This window comes from Chionomys nivalis, chromosome 20, assembly GCF_950005125.1.
Source record: "Chionomys nivalis chromosome 20, mChiNiv1.1, whole genome shotgun sequence".
NCBI lineage: Eukaryota > Metazoa > Chordata > Mammalia > Rodentia > Cricetidae > Chionomys > Chionomys nivalis.
In genome coordinates, this window is record NC_080105.1 from 14,853,690 (window position 1) to 14,877,837 (window position 24,148).

The 24,148-nt window shown below is 38.0% G+C and overlaps 1 protein-coding gene and 1 pseudogene across 2 annotated transcripts in view; one reads left to right on the plus strand and one right to left on the minus strand.

The window, feature by feature from the left end:
• Nucleotides 1–24,148, minus strand: part of Marchf1 (membrane associated ring-CH-type finger 1) — an 824,174-nt gene that overhangs the window by 657,277 nt on the left and 142,749 nt on the right. The gene's annotated exons all lie outside the window — the stretch shown is intronic.
• LOC130862582 (oligosaccharyltransferase complex subunit OSTC-like) lies at nucleotides 5,905–6,337 on the plus strand (annotated as a pseudogene).

The window sequence follows — 24,148 nt, forward strand, 5'->3', positions numbered from 1 at the left end:
AATGGATAAAGAAAGTATGGAATATATACACATTAGAGTATTACTCAGCGGAAAAAAAAAAAATGGCGTTTTAAAATTTGCATGCAAATGGATGGAAATAGAAAACACTATCCTGAGTGAGATAACCCAGACCCAAAAAGATGAATATGGAATATACTCACTCATTAGTGGATTCTAGCCATAAATAAAAGGCATTAAGCCTATAGTTGACAAGCCTAGAAAAGCCAAATAAAATATATATATCCTCCTGGAAATTGGAAGCAAATAAGATTGTAGGGCAAAAGTTGGGAGCATGGGGGTGGGGGTGGAGGAAGGGGAGAGAGGAAGAGAGAAGGGAAAAGGGAAAGACTGGAGAGTGCTTGGGAGAATGGGAGGGTGGAGATGGAAGGACAGATATAGGAGCAGGGAAGAAGATATCTACATTAAGGGAGCCATTTTAGGGTTGGCAAGAGACTTGGCTCTAGAGGGGATCCCAGGTGCTCATGGGGATGTCTCCAGCTAGGTCCTTGGGCATCAGAGTAGAGGGTGCCTGAACTGGCCTTGCCACACTATCACACTGATGATTACCTCAAATATCACCATAGAGTCTTCGTCCAGGGATGGATGGAGATAGAGACAAATTCCCTCATCAGAGCAACGGACTGAGCCCCCAAGATCCAGTTGAAGAGCAGAAGGAGGGAGAAGATGAGCAAGGAAGTCTGGACTGCGAGGGGTTGGTCCACCCACTGAGACAGTGTGCCTATTCTAACGGGAGCTCACCAAATCCAGCTGGACCAAGAGTGAATGAGCATGAGATCAAACTGGACTCTCTGAATGTGGCTGAAAATGGGGGCTGACTGAGAAGCCATTGATAAAGGCACTGGGACTTGTTTCTACTGCATGTACTGGCTTTTTGGGACCCTAATCTATTTGTCTATTTGGATGCAAAGCTTCCTAGGACTGGATATGTGGGGGGGGCTCTTGGACTTCCCACAGGGCAGGGTTCCTTGCCCTCTCTTAAAGAGGGAGAGAGAGGGAGGAGAGTGAATGTGGGAGCCGGAGGGGAATGGGAAGAGAGGAGGAAGTGTAAGTGTAAATTTTTTTGAATGGAAAAAAAATTACAGATATCAGGAACCACATGTAATTTAGAGCATCCGTGACTATGACGATGTGCGGCCACTTGTCCACTTGCTATTAGCTAGAGTTCATCCCTTTCAGGTCAGTTTTCTTATCTCAAAAGCCTGAAACTCATATTAGCTATACTCCCTAGACTATCTCCTTTATGTCTATTGGTTTTCTACTAATGTGAAGTTTGAAAAGGAAGTAGTAGGAAGAGGAAGAGTAGGGTCTTGTCTTCTATTGCTTGTAGAATGTTTCTAGCAGCAAGGTTGCCAACTGTATGTGTCGCCAGGGACTCCAGTTGTCTTTGTGGTTTCTATTAGCACCAGTGGATAAGAGCATCACAAAGCCAAAAGGACAGCTGTGAATTCTTCTTGGTCCTTGATTTCATCACACTTTCCTTTTTATTCCATCAGGATTAAAGGAGTGTCCAGGGATTGGAGAGACAGGTCCCTAGTTAAAAGCACTAAAGTTTCATTGCAAACATCCATTCAGGCATCCCCTAAGCACTTGTAACTCCAGTTCTAGGAGATATAACTGCCTCTTTAGGTCTCCTTGGATACCCCCACACATGTGGCATATACACACATAGACATACACATACAAAGCACAAATAAACTCTTAATTTTAAAAAAGTTTTTTTTTCCAACAGTCTTTAGTATTAACTTCCTTCTGTCATCAGTCTGTGAAAACCTCCAAAGAAGTCTTCTATATTTGTTTGACAGGTTTTAAGATGATTGTGGTCTTTCTGGAATGCAGATGATTGACACAAGCAGAGTATTATTAAAAGTTTACTCCATACCATAAGGGAGAAGAAAAGACATGAGTAGCTTACCCGTGTTTTTTTTTTTTCTAATAACGTTTATCATTTCCTTAAAATGTTTATTTTAAAAACAAGTACCATATAAAATACACCTCTGCACTAAGGTGGTTTGCAAATTAAGATTCTGTTCTTGACAAGGAATTTAATAACTTATACTTTTGTAGATGAAATAGCCATTGAATTTTATTTTTAACAATGTTGTGAAACCCAAGGTAAAGTGGTGATTATTGCAAAATCCTTCAGTACTGAGAAAGGAGGGAAATATTAAAAGAATGAAAAGAAGAAGAAAGGCCACATTCACACGTCGAATATGCAGGACTTGTGTTCATTATGACATCATTAATAGTTCATTAGGAAGTTCTCTTAGTTTCCAGCTTTCTGACTCCATTTCTGAATAACATTTTACTGTGGCTATATTCTGCTAACACCAAGACTGTTGGCTTTGATGCTTCAATGAGGCAAGCACAGTTTTTTTGTTTTGTTTTGTTTTGTTTTTGTTGTTTTTTTTTGTTTTTTTTCTTGCTGATTTTTTTTATTAATTAATTAATTTAATTATTAAAGATTTCTGCCTCTTCCCCGCCACCACCTCCCATTCCCTCCCCCTCCCCCAATCGTAACACTATCAGTACAACAGAGACTGAGCGTGGCAAGCTCCATGCTACGGATTAAACCTCCACTTGCTTTCTAACTGGGTTAGATTGGAGACTTCTGTTGCAGATGGAGTCTTTGTCCATGACCCTCACTGTTAAGCTTCATCATCCAAGTGCTAGTGGGGAGACAATAGAAGGCAATGTGGGGAAAGAACGTGACTAAGGTGTATTAAATATATGTATGAAGAGTCAGGATGAAACTCATTATTCTATAAAGTTAGTTCATGCTGTGAACTATAAATCTAGTAAAATCAGATAGAAACGGAGAAAAATAAGATTTCTGTGAGTTGTTATTTCCATACAAGGCTCTTATCGTCTATGAAAAAACTGAGGATTCAATTTGGTTTGTGGTCATTGGCATAGTAACTGTCTCCAAGGAGACAGTTACCCTAAACTGGCATCCTGTGTCTCTGAAGAAAGAAATGTGTCGGCAAGGCCAGGGGCATTTGATCTCAGAAAAGAGGTTTCTGCCCTTGCCCCACTTCTCACAGCACCTTCTCTGTGATAACACCTTCTGAAGCAAGGCTGGCAGCTGGTTCATTTGTTCAAAATTTCCTTAAAAATACATCTTTTAGGAGAACTGTCAGATAGCCAAAGGAAGAAAAACACACACGCAGTTACAGCTCTTTATCCTAAATGTCTCAGAAAACACCATTGTTAAACATCCCTTTGAATCTGAAAGTCTCATTAATACTCATTAAATCTCCTGATTTAAGGTCAAAGAGTTTGCAGTTCTAATAAAGAGCAAGGAGGGGGAGAAAGCTTGCTTTACAGGACTGGCAGCTGATTGAAAAAATAATTATCTGAACATTTAATTACTTGGAACTCAATTGGTAAAAAGGAATGATCAAGTTTAGTTAATTTTTCTATTAATAAAACAATCATTTCTTGCATTAGATTAATTACTGATCAAGAAAAATATTTCAATTTTCATTATCCTGAGCTTAAGTCAGAGCTTCTCCTCTCCTATTACATGTTTGGAAATATAAAGGGTTTCCCTATGGCCTGGAGGTATCTCATTGCGGGAAGAACTACATTCCAGTCAGCTCTGGGAGAGTCTTTGTGGCTGTATAGACAGATAATCCCTGACATCAAAAAGGTTAAGCGTGTGTGCCTTTCTTGTGATCTGCCAATGTCAATAACTGTTCTATCACAAAAAATAGTTTTTAAACACACAATTGTAAATTACTAAAAATGTTCACGTAAATAGTTCACAGAAATCCTATAGGATATGCTATTTAACTTGCCTAGCAGTATGGAAATAAATAGAGCAGGAAAACCACAGGCCCACGGTGATTAGTGATCAACTGGAACCTATAGAGCAAACACAATTTTTCCCCTGAATTACCTATGATCAAATATCCCAGCTCTCTTGGTTACCAACAATTCTATTATGTTGAGTGAAATTCAGCTTAGAGAAAACAATACTATTTATACTATATATGGTAGATATATACATTATAATATAAATAATATGTTGTATGCTGTGATGTATATATTATACTTTATATACTATGATAGAATTGTAACTCTTTTTATTAGTTCTTTTTATCTTGATATTCTCAATCAATCATATTGGATGAGACTTTGGGACAATTATCATAATTATATAATTAATTGGCTGAGATTTTTGTATGAACTTTAGAATGAACTAAAATAGGATATTATCTAAAAGCAAATGTTTTATGACATTTGTTAAGACAAGAATCAAAACATATTCTCTACATCCATGCTTTTACCTACCCACCAAAAGCTAAAATTGAAAGCTTTGTCTAAGTTTTGTGTATAAGTCATGATATTCTTATTAGAATCTAAGGAATGATAATGGGCTCGTTATAAAACAAAGGTACATTAACAAATAAGATGACACCTGTCTCTTCAGCTACTAATTACTTTGTATCTCATTTTCAAAATTAATTCTCAAAACGCAAAACATTTTCCATCTTCAGCTTAAAGCCAAAAACATTTACATTGGATTATTCTTCAAGCCAATGTGGTAATGTGTCATATGAAATATATCTATTATTTAAATCACAACCATAAAGAGTCAATTTAATATGAAACTTGAAATCCAAGTGTACTTTACAGTGGTGTCAGGCCTTTCATATTATGAGTTTCAGAAGTATTGATCACCTAATATACCGACCTGATACCACTGTTCTACTATTAGCACGTTCAGCAATTCCTGCATAGCTCAGGGATGTTTTAAGAAGAGCTGCCAATCCTTGAAGGACGCTATTTTAAAATTCAGTACCTCTACTTTTATTAAATGTCAGCAACTGTATGCTCAATAAATTTAGTTAAAATTCAGAAAATATTACGGACATATGTCTCTATGTGTATACATATATGTATAAATACACATTTGTGTGCATACATGTACGTGTGTGTGGCTATACATGTACAAGTGTGTGTACTTATAAGGGTTAGATGTCATCATCAGGTGTTTCCCTCAATCACTGTCTTATTCTTTGAGGCCGAATCTGTTAATTAACTTCAGCTCATTGTTTTGACCAGACTAGCTAGTCAGTGACATCCAGCTCCCTGCCTGTCTCCATCTCTCCAGGACCAGGGTTGCAGGTGCTCATCACCTGCACTCAGATTTATACATGCGTTTTGGATATCTGAAGTCAGATCCTCAAGTTTTATAGCAAGCACTTTATCCACATACCCAACTCTCCAGACCAGTGTATGTTTGTAAATGGTATCCCAGATCATATTTAATGAGCTTAGTCAAGAGCTACATGCATCCCTAAGAGAATATAATTGTGATTGACTTCAGAGTCCTAGACCCAGATACTGGGGTTTAAATTACTTAACAGAATTCTGTTAAGAAGAGATATTGCCAAAAGTAGTGTTACTGCTCCCTAAGGCAATTGCAAACTTAAAGGTAGCTAACTCGGTAATTGCATCTCAATGTTTTGTTCACACCTTTCCAAATGGATTGTTTGAATATACATTTCTCACATGTAATTCAAATCAGGTTTAACATCTTATCTGTTCCTACTCTACTACTGATTTTAATAAATAATAAAATAAATCCATAATAATTAATAACTTATTAATACACAATTCATTTTTATGCAATCTATTTTTAACTTTAAAGAACTCGGATTTTCTTATAAGCACTAAAAACTTTTAATATTATGTATTAATAGTCCACAGTCCAATATTAGAAATAAAATGTAAATTTATTTAACAAAATAAAATGTCAACAAACACTGAATAATGCATATGAAGGACATTTTATGCCTTTAAAACATATTTTTTTCAGTGTGTTTCTTGTTGGTGCAGGAGGCTGCAGGCCAGAGCACTGGCCCTGCTACTGCCAATATGGACTCTGTCCCTTTATTATTGTTCAAATGCCTCAACCTGAACTTTAAGAAGCCACCCTGGGTGTACATGGCATCAGCCATGATGATGTATGACCTGGTGGTAGTGTCTTAATTCCTTATTACCAAGGAATATTTTTTTATGTTATTGTTAGAAATTCCATGTGTTGGCTCAATGACTAATGAGCATGCGCACCAGAAACCAGTAGTTTTATTAACTTACAGAGTCAATGGGAAGAATATTATGAAAAGACTTGCATCTACCTTCCTGTTAATAAATGGAAGATTAGGTTTTATAATCCTGGACTGATCCAATACACCAAACATTCAAAAACTCAATAGGTTACTTCTCTTCATTGACTTTGCTCCTGCTGAGTTTCTATATGACTGGAGTATTTGTGGGAATGAAATTGTCTGGTTACCTGACAGGCTAGTGCCTTTTAAGAAGAAATCAGTGGATCCTAGATTGGGTCCTGGTAATGGAATTTTAAAGGCTGACCTACTCCCTTGGGCAATGTGGAAAAGAATGAAGAACAAGTCAGAGCAGCGGTGAGTGACACCCAAGCAAGTAATGAAAGCTCAGACTAGAATTCATGGTATTGAAGACAAGCTCATTACAGGATTTTTTTCTGGTGACCTATTCTGATGAACCATTTTTGTTATGTGGCCTTTTCTTCTTAGTTTTTTAATTTCTTAAAGAAAATATACTCCATTTTGAAAATTTTAATATTGAGTAAAGTGATTATTTTTTACAAAACAATTCTCTCTGATTAGAGTAAGGGAAAATAGACTAAACAGTCAAAGTTGATTTTATTCTTTAAAAATGAGTATTTTTTAAGGAAAATGTACTGCTGTTTGAGAGGACCCAAGTTCAATGCCAAGGGACCAATTCATATGACTCACAACAAATTTTACCTGCACATATAGTAAATCCAATAGCCCTACCTTTCATGGACACCCACATTTATTTTTATATACTCCAACACACACACACACACACACACACACACTTAAAAATAAAATAAATATTAAAGAAATGGAACGAATGTTTCATAATTTAAGATATACCAGTACATGTTAATGGATTTCTTGCACTGGATTTTGATAAGCAAGAGTCACTACAGACATTCTGAATACTCATTGACAACTATATAGTTCTTGGTAGTAAGGGTCCCACATCCACTGCCAACAGCTCTGTAGAACACATGAGAATAAGCTGATTCTTTATACTGCTAAATTTACAGGAGTAGGTAGCTAGAGCACTGCCTGGTCTTCCAGAGGACCACAGGTTGGATTCTCAATACCTACATAATGGCTCACAACCATCTGTCACTTCAATTTCAGAGAATCAGACATTGTCTTCTAGCCTCTATGAGCACTGCATACATGTGCTGTACAGACATACATGTAGACAATGAACCTATACACATTAGGTTTTAAAAAAACATAATTAAAAAGTGGCTTCATTTTTCATATGGAAATACAAGGATAGTAATAATGTGGTGATATATATATATATATATATATATATATATATATATGCCAACCACATGATTCAGGCTAAATGTCATTGGTCAGAATATAGCACATGTTGATTTCTTTTTTTTTTTTTTTTTGTGGTTTTTTGAGACAGGGTTTCTCTGTGGCTTTGGAGCCTGTCCTGGAACTATCTCTGTAGGCCAGGCTGGTCTCGAACTCACAGAGATCCGCCTGCCTCTGCCTCCCAAGTGTTGGGATTAAAGGCGTGCGCCACCATCGCCCGGCGCACATGTTGATTTCTAAACAAATCACTGGCCATTTTGGTTTGACTACTCCAAGACACACTTTTTAAATTCCATGGGTATCTGTCAGTGCCTAGAGAAGTTCAGGTTTAAAAAAAAAATCAGGTTAGAGCTGATGGTGAAAGATGATAGAAAGGTTATGGTAGGTATTTTCCACAAAGTTCACATCTGACTATTGCTTAAAAAGCTAGAAGATTTGGAGCTTTATGTAGGTATGTTTTGAGTTAATGTAATGCATTAGCTAAATGTGGTTTGTTAATACATTCTCCCTGGAGGGATAAAGAAAGAGTATTTACTGTCACTGTGTTTTATAAATGTATGTTTGAATATCATCTGTCAGCACCTTTATTTTCTTTAGAACAACAGTTGGTATTTTTAGCACTTTAGATTTTAAGTCAATATGTATTTTTTATCTCCTTCTGCCTTCCTGTTTATTTTATTCTGCTTTTATACTTTGTCTGTATGAGATTCATTTATGAGGAGTAACTCAAAAGTTATCACCAAGAACTAGAGAGATGGTTCAGAAGTTAAGAGCACTTAATGCTCTTTGAGAGGACCTGGGTTCAGTTCCAAGCATCTATATATAAGAGTACACAACCACTTGTAATTCAAGGAATCCAGTGCCCTATCAATTACACACCTGCACATACATGGTGCACATAAACACACATACATATACATCAATAAAATAAATCATTTTAAGGAATCATCAAATAAGGTGGTTCATGTGTGTGAAATGTGTTTCATGTATACTAGGAAGGAGAGCATAGAGGGCCAAATGAAACTAACTCTGTAAAAGGAAAAAGAGCCTCCCATGCATACATAAAAGGATATCAGTGCATATGCATATAAGATATAGTCCCTAAGACTTTGTTAGGCTTTGTACCATTTTTTAAAAGCTATTCTACAGTGTTCCAAATACTAAGAACAGAGAGAGAGAGATAGAGAGAGAGGAAAATAATAAGAAGGAAGGAAATAGGAGGGGCTAAGAACTCGTACGCAACAAATATCTAATACAATAAACTTGAGAAGGTTGTGGATTTTGCTGATAGTTTTACTAATGAGGAATAATGATGGTTATTGTTACACTCTTAAGGCAATATTTGAACTATGTGATAGCTAACGTATAAAAAATAAATAAGATGTGAATGGCGATCTCTCATAATGAGTGTTGATGAGTTGAAATAATCACGAAGTTTGAAAATACAAAAAAATGAGAGTAAATCTTTATTTAAAGCTATACTGTTTCATTCTGAGCCAGACAGAGTAGGGAAGGAAGAAACAAGAAGCTATCACAGAAACAGATAGAGGGGATGGATGGTACTAGGTGATAGAGTGCTAGATTCATATTATCCAGACCAATAGACAGACAATCAGCTGAGATTGGTGGATAGATAGGTAGGTATGTAGTAGGAAATGATAGATAGTTATGGATAGACAGGTAGACGATAGATAGATAGATAGATAGATAGATAGATAGATAGATAGATAGATAGAAAATAGACAAAGAGATAGATTATGATATATGGTAAAAAGAGTAACTGTTACTGGCAAAATTTTAGGACTTACACATTTAAAATGCACCAGAAAGTCAGATGATTAAATAACAAGTGCATTGACATAAATACATCCATAAAACAAGTGAGAAATATAAACCAAACTAAGTTTTATGCGTTTCATGCCCTGAATGTCAGGAAAACAAAAACAAAAAAGCTGACAGACTGTCATTATTTTTACACAGCTCATTTAAGAATGTAATGTATAATTAGAAATGCAGATTAATAGTCATCTATAATAGCCAAACTTATAGTCATGATAGGTTTTCTAGATATACAAAGATATATTTCAGACAGTTATTCTTCAAACATTTCCAAAACCTACAGTATATGACTACTTAAAAAGTTTTAATAACTTAGACTCTTCATGACAATGAGACAACTCTGCTCCTGGCAGCACCAACATAGTCTAAAAAAGATGATAGGCAATGAAGAAACTCTGAAGCTTGTTCTGTTTATGGCAAAAGCTAGTCATATGGGCAAAGAAACTGCCTTTGCCACAATTCCTGACAGTTACTGTCTAAACTGAACCAGCAGCACACAAGAAAGGCAGTTGCTGCACTTTGCCAAGACAGGCTGTGACTGTCCTGCAAAATTCCTTGCTTCACAAAACAGTCAGTCAGATATGCTAGGCCTGTAGGCCAAAGATGAAGCCCCAGTATTACATAGTAACCTTGACTGACTATCCACCAGCCAGCTGTTTCTGTCATCCCTTACATTTTTGGAAGTCACTTGCTTGCACTTCCTACTTATTCAGGTAATATTTCCTTCTCTGGTCTTTGATGGAGTGAAAACCAAATAATTATAGCTATAGTTTTTCTTTTTTAAAATTTATTTATTTATTTCTTTATTAAATATTTCTGCCTCCTCCCTGCCACCGCCTCCCATTTCCCTCCCCCTACCCCAATCAAGTCCCCCTCCCTCGTCAGTCCTAAGAGCAATCAGGGTTCTTTGCCCTGTGTGAAGTCCAAGGACCACCCACGTCCATCCAGGTCTAGTAAGGTGAGCATCCAAACTGCCTAGGCTCCCACAAAGCCAGTACGTGCAGCAGGATCAAAAACGCATTGCCAGCCGGGTGGTGGTGGCGCACATCTTTAATCCCAGCACTCGGGAGGCAGAGGCAGGCGGATCTCTGTGAGTTCGAGACCAGCCTGGTCTACAAGAGCTAGTTCCAGGACAGGCTCCAAAACCACAGAGAAACCCTGTCTCGAAAAACCAAAAAAAAAACAAAAAAAAAAAAACAAAAACAAAAACGCATTGCCATTGTTCTTGAGTTCTCAGTAGTCTTCAATGTCTGCTATGTTCAGCGAGTCCGGTTTTATCCCATGCTTTTTCAGACCCAGTCCAGCTGGCCATGGTGAGTCCCCGATAGAACATCCCCATTGTCTCAGTGTGTGGGTGCACCCCTCGCGGTCCTGAGTTCCTTGCTCGTGCTCTCTCTCCTTCTGATCCTGATTTGGACCTTGAGATTTCAGTCCGGTGTTTCAATGTGGGTCTCTGTCTCTGTCTCCTTTCATCACCTGATGAAGGTTAATATTCAGAAGGATGCCTATATGTTTTCCTTTGGGTTCACCTTATGTAGCTTCTCTAGGATCACGAATTATATATAGGCTCAATGTCCTTTATTTATGGCTAGAAACCAAATATGAGTGAGTACATCCCATGTTCCTCTTTTTATCCTGAGTGAGGTAAGTTATAGTTTTTCTTAATTATATAAAGGATAAATTAGATATAAAACTTTTAATTCACCAAGATAGAATAGATAATTATGTATTTTCTCTAATTTTTTCAAATATAATAGACTAGATATTGTAACTGTAATTCTTACCTGGTAACTGTTTTATTATATGTAATTTTACTATATTAAAGTTAAAACTTTCCCTTTTATTAGGCAGAAAGGGGAAATGCTATGAGATGCCTCTGTATATTGTAAATATACATTGTTCCCATTGGCTAATAATAAAAGTTGTTTGACGAATAATAGCCAGGCAGGATAGGGTTAGGCAGAACAAACTGAGGACTTGGATGATAAGGGTCAGAGTCGAGGAAGACATGAACAACTGCCTAAAAAACAACATGCCAGCAGACCTGTAAAAGGAACAGCCATGTGGCGATACATAGCTTAATAGAAATGGGTGAATTTACATGTAAGAGCTAGTTAGTAATAAGTCTGAGTTATAGGAGAAACAGCTTTTAATTAATGTAAATTTCTGTGTGATTATTTCTGTTAGGAGTGAGTTCAGAATGCATATTTCATTTTTTACATTTTTAAGGATCAAAATATAAACATTGGAGATAATTACGGCACTTAGCAATATTAAATTGACTGGATATAATTTTATTTTATAGTCCTATTGATGGGGATTTCCTGAAAAATTTTAGTGTGAACAGTGGGTAAAAATTTATTTTTTTGTCAAGGGAAAACAATTGTTTCTGGGGTTAGTAGACTAAATGACAATTTTAACAATGAGAAGAGAGAGGAGAGATAAAATAAAGATGGGAGAATACAACATCATAGTCCCACGATGATTGGTATGTAAAGAAATGTGGTGAGTATGTCAGGGAAAGAAGTAGATTCAGGAAAGAGAAAACCTCAAATTTAAGGGATTTGTTAAGGGGAGGGCATCTTAATCACTGGGGAAATGTGAAGTTAAAAAAGATGATGAAGAATTAGCTTTGTAATTAAGAAGAGGGTCTAATATACCCCTTAAAAGTAGTGTGATAATCAGTTCATTCTTCTGCAACACAGTCTCTCACAAGAATGAAGAGGTATAAGGAATGCACTTAATTCCAAAATCTTATAGTGGTTTTTTTTTTTTTTTTCACATGAATTAACTTCTCAGTCTCATTCATGAGAAAGGTTGTGTCCTCTTGCAAACACAATGCCTCCTAACCTTTTTATTGAGGATTTTCAAGAAGAGTTTTGGAGGGGAGAACCCTCCTTCAAACCAATGCAGCAGCCCTTACTCAGAGACAGTAGTGTTGATAATTCTCCCTTCAAGATGTAAGGCTGATTGCCTTTCCCTTGAATGGTAACTATATGTAATGGGACTATATGTAATGTTTCAGGATAAGGTGGAGATGTTGGTTGCAGTTTCTGCAACTAGTTACAGAAGACAACACTTTTGTAGCTTCCTTGTATGTTCCTGCTCTAGACTCCCCATCCTGGGGAGAGTTAATGTCAAGTCATAACCATCATTAAAGTAAGATACAGAAGCTAGAGGCTAATAGCCAGAGATAAGATGATCCTTCAGAAAAGGGGAACCTAACCGCAGTTTACTTCATAAATATACACCATGCCTGAGGGCATTTGCACTCAATGTGCTTAGCCAGAACCACCCCCTAAAGTACTCCTGAGTTCTTTGAATTACTAAATTGCTATAAAGCAGTAAATGGTATATGTCACTACTGCATATTTTGGTAAAATATGTTTAAATTAAATCTGTTTTTGATGTCCATTATATTGAATTGTGAGTAAATGATGAATAATTCATTAAAATACTTTTAGTGTTAAAATTTCATGATTCCTGGAACATTAGAGTAATCCTACACCTGAGAGCATTTCTTCGTAAAAAATCTGCTAACACCACACATTAAAAATAGGTATGATTCTAATCTCTGGTCTCGACATGTACTTCACAAGTGAATGTGTGTGCACATACATGTGCATGTGACATACACACACCAAAACTCATCTTTTTAATTAGGCAGATATGTGGTGGGGGAAAGGAGCACTTTGAAGTGTTTGACACGCACACATTCCTAACAGGGAGAATACAACTAAATGGTAAATGGGTATAGACAAATTGATATGAAATGGAACGAGAAGAGCTAAGAATAGAAGTTCATTTAGAACAGGATGCACTTTCTAAACCAAAATCATACATAAATAATCATCATTAAACTATAAAGAATGTGTTCCTTCTATAATATTAGAATTTTCTCTGGAACTCTAATATTATAGGTCAGAGTCAATGCCAAATGGTAGTAATGTATTTTCACAGGAGATTAAGTTCTTAAATCTATTACTAACTCTGTTTTCAGAACCTTATGACTGATTATTGACAGCTTACATGATATCCCTTGTCATATCATCAATAAATGTCACAAATCAATTCCACTTGATCTTAGCCAAAAGGCCGAGAAGCAATATAAATCAATTCCAGTAAAGAGAATATTAAATGCTTAGTGGTATGAGAGACCAGCAAGAAATTTTTAAAATAATCCACAATATTGTTGCATTTGCATAATATCTGGTCTTAACCAAAGAGAGCAACCACTCACATAGTGAGTTTGATTAGCTCACAAAGAACAAAGTCAGCACTAATTTAAGGAAAACCTAATTTTAATCAAGCAACATCATTTTGATTCATCATTTTTTGGTCCTAATCACAGTCTTCACTTGAATGTTGAGTAAAAATGATTGCTAATTTTGAAGGTTAATATAAAAAAGCTATCATTCTACATTTATGTCCATTGCTATAAAAACACACTTTGTCATAATGATTAAATATTGTTCTGAGTACTCCAGCTGATATCTGTGTGATTATAAGGTCATATAATACCCATAATGACAACAGAATTGATGAAGTCAAGGATCCATTGTAAAATGACTATAAAATTAAAAAGAACAGTATAAAACAGATCAGACTCAGAAATATTAAGATAATGAATGACACCAATAATCAGCAATACAAATATCTGCCTCACACCCTGAAGGTTAGAAGTACTATTTCTGATCCACAAACTCGTCTTGGCCTATATATATCTAGCTACCAATTTATATAGAGATGGTGACAACACTGAGTTTACCATGTGGTTATTCCACTGTGCCATGAAAGCTATACTTAGCTTATTTAATTAAAATCCTTAGATTGAATGACATATTAGAACTACGATGTGCTTTATAATATAGTAAAATAGTATAAGCTATCATTGTATGATTGATAAAAAAACTATTAGCACAATCTTATATTCATATAACTGTTAACTGTGTGTTCAATTTTAGTGACAAAAGCAACATCCCAAGTAACCTCATTTTAATCCACTATCTTGGACTTTGATGCAGACATTACTTTGGTCTGTTGTAGGCTCACTATCTGGGGTGAGTAGATTTGTGTATCTCATATTTTCCCAGGAAATTTTACACAGCACAATTACCTGATTAAATGTGTGCAATTTATTTATTCAGAGTATTTAATTTCTAAAAGCTTTATCATTGCAGAAGCAAATATAAATTATTTTATATAAAATATAAAAAATACTATCAACATTCTATTTTAATAATCCATTTACATTTGGACAATATTTTTTATCTCAGTCAGCTTTCGCTATCCATAGTAGTTTATTTTAAATATAACACTTGCAAACCCCAAGTTAACAAATACTGAAATGCTGGTTAGGTTCCCAGGAGCATAATGCCACAGTTCTGCCATCAACCAATCAATACAGAACGTGATTCTTTTGTATCTTTCTGTTGAAATATACCTAAGATATGTCAATATAAATTGATGACTCGTTAACATTGACTTTAGAGTCAACAGCCCTATGCACAGATCAAATGTAGACCATCATTTTATTGAGGTCACTGTTTAGTTAGGGTTTCTATTGCTGTGATAAACACTATCACCATATACAACTTGGGGAAGAAAGGCTTTATTTTAGCTTATAGCTCTCAGGTCATACTCTATTGCTGAGCAAATTAGGGCAGGAGTTCAAACCTTGGAAAAGTGCTGCTTACAGACCTGTTCTTCAGACTTGCTCAGTGGGCCACTTTATAGCACCCAGGAGCACCAGCCCAGGGATGCTACTACCCACAGTGAGCTGGACATCCATCAGACATGCATCAAAAAAATTACCACATGTTTGCCCAAAATGATTACTGTTTGGGTAAAATTGACATAAAACTAGACAGCATACACCACAACTTTGCTGTGCTTATAAACATTTGATAATACTATAAAGCTATACTTAGTCATCTTAAACCATGGAGTCACCAACCCAAAGCACAAAACTGACTAGGATGGCACTAAATGAGCCACAGAATATATCTTTGGTCACCAGGCATAAGTGTGTCGGCTTGACCTCAATGATGAATGTGTCAGGAGCAACTCAAGTATTTTGCAACCTTGTGAATATTCACAGATGAGCACTGAAGTGTCAACCAAGTATTGATTTTTGAGGTTACAAATAAATTTTAGCAAGTACTTGAAATTACAAACACAGGATCTAAGAATAGTGAGGATTGATTATATGCAGTCCAGGTGATTGATACACCTTATTTAAAACACATTTCAAACCATGGCTCTAAAATTTAAATGCAATAATTTTTCTATGACGTTCTAACAACTGAATATCTGATATATTCCTGGCAATGCATCCTCGGTTGGAGCCTTCTTCTATATCATGCCAACCCTCCTAACTCTGCATATCAGTAAATCCACCTCCACACTCCTACCTCCCAGCCTCTCCTGTGCCTCTTCAGATTTCAAAATCCAAGCACCTCCCTCCGATACAGACAACTCCCACATGTCCTGAGCAGGCTTCTTATAGATCTGCTATGTTCCACCATTTATTTTTATTTTATTTTGTTCTCAATTCTTTTAATAAATCACATGATCTGGCAGCATGACTTCATTACTCTATCAGTCTTCATTCTTTTTTAAAAAACTGCCAATTTCATCCAAAGTCCAGTTATAAAAACATTCTTTACTGAAAACAGAAACCTGTTCTCTTGGGAAACAAATGGGTTAGTCTTAGATCATGAAGTGGTACAGCTACTGCCTCTCTCCTTCGATCTTTTGCTGTCTTGTGTTGCACCTCATCTCTCTCTCTCTTAATTCTTATTTCTTGAATTTTATATTTATTTTTACATGCATTTCCAAAACCAGGAAGTCAATTTGACTAGACCCAACAATTAGAAATATATTTTTATTTCATGATTTGCTCTGGGAGAGAAAGAACATGGTAATATCTCAAACAAAAGAATTTAAATAATTCTTCATTTTATTTATCAAAAAAGAATAATATTAATTTCTATTATACTAAATTATTTCTTTTTAAAAAGTGCTCCTCAAGCAGAAGGAGGGAAAACATGAGCAAGGAAGTCAGGACCACGAGGGGTGCACCCACCCACTGTGACAGTGGAACTGATCTATTGGGAGCTCACCAAGGCCAGCTGGACTGGGACTGAATAAGCACGGGATGAAACCGGACTCTCTGAACATGGCGTACAATGAAGGCTGATGAGAAGCCAAGGACAATGGCACTAGGTTTCGATCCTAATACATGAACTGGCTTTGTGGGAGCCTAGCCTGTTTGGATGCTCACTTTCCTGGACCTAGATAGAAGTGGGAGGACCTTGGACTTCCCGCAGGGCAGGGAATTTGGACTGCTCTTCAGTACCTAGAGGGAGGGGGAATGGAGTGGGGGGAGGGGGAGAGGAGTGAGGAGAGGGTGAGGGGAGGGGGGGAGGGGGCAATGTGTGGAAGGAGGGGGAGGGAAATGGAAAATGGGGAGGAGGCAGAAATTTTAATTAAAAAAGAATAAAATAAAGAAAAAAAGTGCTCCTCACAAAGTGTTTCTTGAAACTGAGGATATGTCTCAATATTAGGGCATTTTCCAAACAAAGCATGGACCCTAAATTTGACTCCAGCATCACCAAAATGTGATTTGGGGGCTAGTAAGTTGACTAAGAGAGGGAAGAATTTTCTGAGCATGAGAGCTAGAATCTGGACCCCTTTCCCCATGTAGAGTAGACCCTGAGGACAGTTTCTCTAAATCCAGAGCTCCTATGGCCATAGGGCCAAAGGTGCATGTGGCAGAGACAGGAGGGTCCCAAGGTGCTTGCAAGCCAGGCACCTTCGTGTACATAGCAGCATCGTGTCCCTTCCTCAGAGAAGGTGAAAGGCAGGGACATAACCCTTCTACCCATCAACATCTGCCAAGGCACATGAGCATCCACACTCAGTCGCTTCTTTCTGTTCTTGAGCTAAAACAGAACATGAACAATTGTGGGTTTCAGGCAAGTCGTTTTTCATGGTAATAAAAAGAGGAATTATAGTGTGTTTGTGTGTGTGTGTGTGTTTGCCTATCATCTCTATCAAAAATGTTGAAAACTATATTGGAAAAAATGAACTAATGATTCATGTGATATATTTTAAGACACAGTCAAAAAAATTTGAAACTGTTGATTTATTTATACATGTAAAACAATAGTTTCTACTTCAAAGTTAAAGACAGGAAATTCCCAGGAGTCCACAAGGATGACCCCAGTTAGGACCCTAAGCAATCGTGGAGAGGGTACCTGAACTGGCCTTGCCCTGCAATCAGGTTGATGACTACCTTAATTGTCATCATAGAACTTTCATCCAACAACTGATGGAGCAAATGCAGAGATCCACAGCAAAACACTGGGCTGAGCTCCCAAAGTCCAGTTGAAGAGAGGGAGGAGCAATACTTTGAGCAAAGGGGACAGGACCATGATGGGGATATACATTGAAACAGTTGACCTGAGCTAATGGGAGGTCGCTGACTCTGCTGACAGCAGAGGACCAAACTAGGCCCCTCTGAATGTGGGTGACCATTGTATGGCTGGGGCAGACTGAGGGCTATTGGCAGTGGGACCAGAATTTATTGTTAGTGCTTGAACTGGCTTTTTGGAACCTGTTCTTTTTGGAGAGATGCTTTGCTCAGCCTAGATATAGTGGGGAGGTACTTGATCCTGCCTCAAAGCAATGTGTTAGACTTTGTTAACTTCCCATGGGAAACCTTACCCTTCTGAGGAGTGGACAGGGGGTAGGTGGGAGATAGAGAAAAGGGAGGAGGGAAGGTGGATGGAACTGGGATTTGTGTGTAAAATGAGAAAAGATAGTTTTTTAAAAAATAAATAATTTTTAAAAAAAGAAGACAAGTGAACAACAATGGTTCAATAGCCATGAAATACTATTGAAATCCTTATTATAAAGTCAAAAAGGGATTTGGGGGGAACAATTTAGCACAAAACGACACACACATTTGTCACTTTAACTGAGTTTTCTAATTTTTATAATAGAATTCTTGGCCTTTCTTTAAAGTGACTGATTTTCCTTAGTAATTCTTCAGTTTAACTCAAAGCAAATATAGAAAACCCTAAAACCATAGAACCTACTTATCTCTGTATATTTAATGTGTTATACTGTGATACTATACGTTTTTATGCGGGAATGTGCACACGAATGCAGGTGCCTGTAGAGACCAGAAGAAGGTATCAGACCTTCTGAGGATGGAGTTAGACGTAAACTGCCTAGTGTGGATACCGGAACCACAGTGGGTCCTCTGCAAGAGTAGTACATTCTCTTAGCTGCTGAACCATCTTAACATTTCAAGCACATCCCAGAGAACCTCTTAATCATGTGGTTTGACAAGACAGTAGTTCGTTCTTGACACCTTTGATTCCCCTTCTTGTTTACAAAGTGTTCAGATTGCTTTGTCAGGAAGTGGTGTATATGAGTCATTCAGCATGCCTTGAACTTGAGTAACTACTGGGAAAAATGTAAAAATGACTTGTCCTAAGAGACTTTGTTCCTCCAAGGCTCCACATTCCCGACAACAAAACCATGACCTCTCGAGCAAGTGTTCAGGTTAACACACTCTTGAGAATGTGACTCCTTGTAAACTTTAAAAAAAAATGTGTATATATATATATATATATATATATATATATATATATATATATTTCTTCCTCTTCAGCAATTTCACAGAATTTAATGCTGATTTCCTCAAGACACACTTTAGAAATGCAGATTTGAGCCAGACAGTGGTGGTGCATACCTTTAATCCCAGCAGTTTGGGGGTAAAGGTGGGTGGATCCATGTGCATTCAAGGCCAGCCTGCTCTACAAGAACTAGATCACCTGGCGGTGGTGGCACGTGCCTTTAATCCCAGCACTTGGGAGACAGAGGCAGGTGGATCTCTGTGAGTTCGAGTCCAGCCTTGTCTACAAGAGCTAGTTCCAAGACAGGCTCCAAAGCCTGTCTCAAAAAAAAAAAAAATTAAAGAAATGCAGAATTTTTCCAGATTACCACAATAAATTAAACAAAATAGTAAAAAGTGGGTCACATGAACTCTTTCATTTTTTCTAGAGCATGTAAGAGCTGTATTTATGTGATATTATAGTCCATCTAATGTAGAATAACAGTATTTACAATATAGCAATGCATATATCTTAATTATGAAATACTGCAGCCATAAAAAGTGTAAGCAATGCTTTGAGTCTAATGGAGTCCAGGGGTCTCCAAAAAGATGTCCTGAAGTGATTGCAGACAGTTGAATGACTAAGATTGTTTCTTAAAACACATCAGGAATAACATTTGCTATATCAATTTATGCTCCCATTTATAAAATGATTCTCTGTAGCATTCGCCAAAGTTGGAATCTATTTTACCCATTAAATGGCATCTTTTCAAAATTTAGTCAGTCAATTCTCTCAAACTCTACCATTACTTTACCAACTAAGTTCAGGCATTTTCTAAATCCTCTGTTGTCACTTCAACAAAGTTCCCACCATCTTCACCTGTGTCAGCTCCATCTCAGTAAACCTGTCTTTGCCCATTCTCAAGAAGCAACACTTCGTCTGTGCCTTTCTTCTATCTCTTGTATTGTGAGGTGACCCAGACCCAAAAAGAAGATCATCGGATGTACTCACTCATAATTGGTTTCTAGCCATGGATAGGGGCCACTGAGTCTATAATTTGTGATCCTAAAGAAGCTAAACAAGAGGGTAAACCCAAGGAAAAACATAGTTAACCTCCTGGCTATGGGAAATAGACAAGATTGCCGGGCAAAAAATTGGAATCTTGGGGGTGGGGTGGGATGGGGGTAAGGGGAGATGGGGAGAGAAAAGTGTGAAGGAGAGGATGAGGGGAACTTGGGGAAACAGGATGATTGGGGAGAAAGGAAGTTTAGATAGGGGAGCAGGGAAACTCATATCTTAGTTAAGGGAGCCACCTAAGGGCTGGCAAGAGACTTGAACTTGGAGTGGCTACCAGGTGCCCAGGGCAATGTCCCCAGTTAGTTCCTTGGGCAACTGAGGATAAGGAACCTGAAATGACCCTATCCTATAGCCATACTGATGAATATCTTGCATATCACCATAGAACCTTCATCTAGCGATGGATGGAGATAGAGACAGAGATCCACACTGGAGCACCGGACTGAGCTCCCAAGGTCCTAATGAGGAGCAGAAGGAGGGAGAACATGAACAAGGAAGTCAGGACCACGAGGGGTGCACCCACCCACTGATACAGTGGGGCCGATCTATTGGGAGCTCACCAAGGCCAGCTGGACTGTGACTGAAAAAGCATGGGATAAACCCGGACTCTCTGAACATGGCGGACAATGAGAGCTGATGAGAGGGCAAGGACAATGGCACAGGGTTTTGATCCTACTTCATGTTCTGGCTTTGTGGAAGCCTAGACAGTTTGGATGTTCACCTTCCTAGACCTGGATGGAGGGGGGAGGACCTTGGACTTTCCACAGGCCAGGGAACCCTGACTGCTCTTGGGACTGGAGAGGGAGGAGAAGAGGAGTGGGGGGAGGGGGGAGGGGCGGGAGGAGGGGAAGGGAAATGGGAGGCGGGGAGGAGGTGGAAATTTTTTTTTTCAATAAAAAAAAGAAGAAGCAACACTTCATCAGTCAAAATTTTATCATGAGTACAGTCCAGTCACATGTTGAGGCTCCATTTCTCATTTTAGTTCCCTTGCTACCTCCACCAATCTCATTTGCCTGATTTCTTCCACCAGTTTCAAAGCCTCAGGTCCTCCCAAAAGGCTGCACTCAACATTTTACAGTGGAATTTATTCTCTTATGATGCACATGTATTGTGCAAGTCTTCCATTCTTGTAGACCTAACAGTTTGGGAGGCTGAGGTAGGATTGGTACCTGTAGGTTTAAGGCTATGTGGTTTTGGTCGTTGTAGACAAAATAAACTTTTTAGAAACTCCAATTTATGTTGAGATTTTTGACTTTTCACTAATCATAAATGTCCTTAAGGGTATCTAAAGAAGCAGGTAATTTTCAGAAATATTTTAATCTACTTTTTTGCATATCTGTGAATAGAATCAGTATCTATGTCAGCTTATAGCTCAAGACATATTTTTTAACAAATGAGTCTTGAAAATAAATTGTGCCTTTATTGTACATTGATATGATATCATGATATCGGTCATGAAAGTACTCTTTATATTGTTGTTTCTCTCTGCCAGGCCTGCTGAGTGAATACAGGTATTGTCTGTGAGTAGTAAGATTTTGAAAGGGATATTTTTTTTCTCCTAAGAACTGGGTTTTAGAGGTTGGCAATAACAATGAAGAAAAGTGGCCATAAATTTGAAGGAGAGCTTGAAGGAGTATATGGGATGGTTCAGAGAGGAGAAAGAGAAGGGAGAAACAGAATTACAATGTTAAAAATAAAATTGGCTGAAAATATTTAGTAAATCATACTGTAAATAGGTGTTTACCCATCTAGGCTTTGATACTGTTATAAGACAAATAGAACATATTTTGTATAAGCCTTAAGGATTTGGGGATTTTGTGAATAGTAAATTAATGCTGGATTCAACCTAAAGTCACTAACTAATATGACTCTCAGCAAGGAGTCTGCTTGTCCTTTGAAAGTTTGAAACTAGTCACCAACTTCTCTATGACAGTCCTAGAGGGCATCTTCCGATACAGGAGAGCTTCTCCTATTGGAAACTGATTTTTCAATGCGAGGACACAGATCTTCCCCAATGAAGTGAGTAGGCCCTTCTGGGTACCTTGGGCAGCTTCAGCATCATTAGTTGCTGTTCTCACACTTTCCGTCCCTTCTGTGCTAGATAGTCTATACAGTCTTCATGTTGTCAGCAAACCCATTTTGTTTTCTTAGCATTGGTGAGCTTTCTGAGAAAGCACCTTCAGAATGTGTCCTTTGCACTCACAACCTGGACGGCTGATGGCAGCACTTGGTTAAGGCCTGTCTCGGCTTTCAGCATGTTTTCCTCGCAAAGACTGATCCCATTTACATTTAGATTTCAAGTGAGAAAAATCCTACCCTTGCTTCCACTTGAGCACTTAGAGACAGTTGTAAATATGCTAATTTCAATATTGAATATAATGTAATATCGGACAATGAGGAGGATCAGTAGGTGGTGTCATTGTGATATTATGTCACTGGTGAACATAGAGCCCATCAAACTCTATGGACATGGCTTGCAGATTCCTTAAACAAGTACAGTAGCAATAAAGAACCATTCATTTCTCCCCACAAAAGGGCATCATGGAATAGGCAGAGAATGGATTTATGAACCAGAGAATGGGAAGAATAGGACAAAAAGCTGTCCTCTGGCCATGACATGAACTCATTACCGTTCTGGTTACCTACTCAAGTTTAAAACAATACATCAGGTAACATCCCTGCATACAACTCTAGGACCCGGTGTTATTAAATAGCGAGTATATGAACATGGAAAAAGTAGGTGGTGTTGTGACAGGCATTAGGGAATGTTAGAAAGGAGAATTTGAAATAGATTTGATCAAAGTGTATTGTATCCATGTATGGAATTGTCCAAGAATATATAAAGATTACTTTTTAAAAAAAGTAATCCTAAAAGATCATTCCAAAAGGTATCATGATGAAAAGACTTGAAATGATTACCAAAATACCACACAGATATACAAAATGAGGGCAAAATGGAAACTATGATTCAACAGACTTCCAGGTTGTATGGTAGTTTCAAACCTTCATTTTTTAACATACAATTGTGAAGCTCAATAAAGCAAATAATATTTAAAATGCATTCTTTTTATTTTTTAATTAATTTATTTTTTATTGAAAATTTCCACATCCTTCCCTCCTCCCACTTCCCTCCCCTCCCCTCACTTCCTCTACCCCTCCCTCTCCAGTCCAAGGAGCAGTCAGGGTTCCCTACCCTATAGGAAGTCCAAGGTTCTCCCTGTTTCCCCAAGGTCCACGAAGGTGAGCATCCAAACAGACCAGGCTCCCACAAAGCCCGTCCATGCAGGAGAATCAAAACCCAGCGCCATTGGGATGGCTGGATGGAGGAGGGGTGGATAAGGGAGCAAGGAAGTAGATATCTTAATTAAGGGAGTCATTTTAATGTTGGCAAGAGACTTGACTCTGGAGGGGTTAGCAGGTGTCCAAGGATATGTCCCCAGCTTGTTCCTTGGGCAGCAGAGGAGAGGGTGCCTGAACTGGCCTTATCCTATAGCCACACTGATGAATATCTTGCATATCACCATAGACCCTTCATCTGGTGGTAGATGGAGATAGAGACAGAGACCTACATTGGAGCACTGGACTGAGCTCCCAAAGTCCATATGACGAGCAGAAAAAGGGAGAACATGAGCAAGGAAGTCAGGACCGTGAGGGGTACATCCACCTACTGAGACAGCGGGACTGATCTAATGGGAGATCATCAAGGCCAGTTGGACTGAAACTGATGGAGCATGTGATCAAACTAGACTCTCTGAATGTGGCTGATGGTGGAGGTTAAAATGCATTCTTACACTTAAGAGAATCAGTCTTTTAGAAGAAAAGCTTGGAGATCATTGAAGAAGAGCAGAGAGACTATCACATCCACAGGTCATGGATGACTATTAAAAAATGTTCTTTGGGCACATGACAGCTGCATATGACAATCACATACAAGCACTGTGTACACACACAAGGTTGCTCCAATCCCAGCATGGAGTGGGGTGGTGACATGAAGTCCCACCAGTAGCTGAGGAACTATTTTCAATTGATAGTTTCTGGGAGAGAGAAAGTCATTTTTTTAAAAAAGTCTTGTCTCGGATAGATGAACCATTCTCTACTGGGAGGCTACACCTTTGTGAACACATGGACAGCACAAATTGGACTTGGCATGTGAATTTA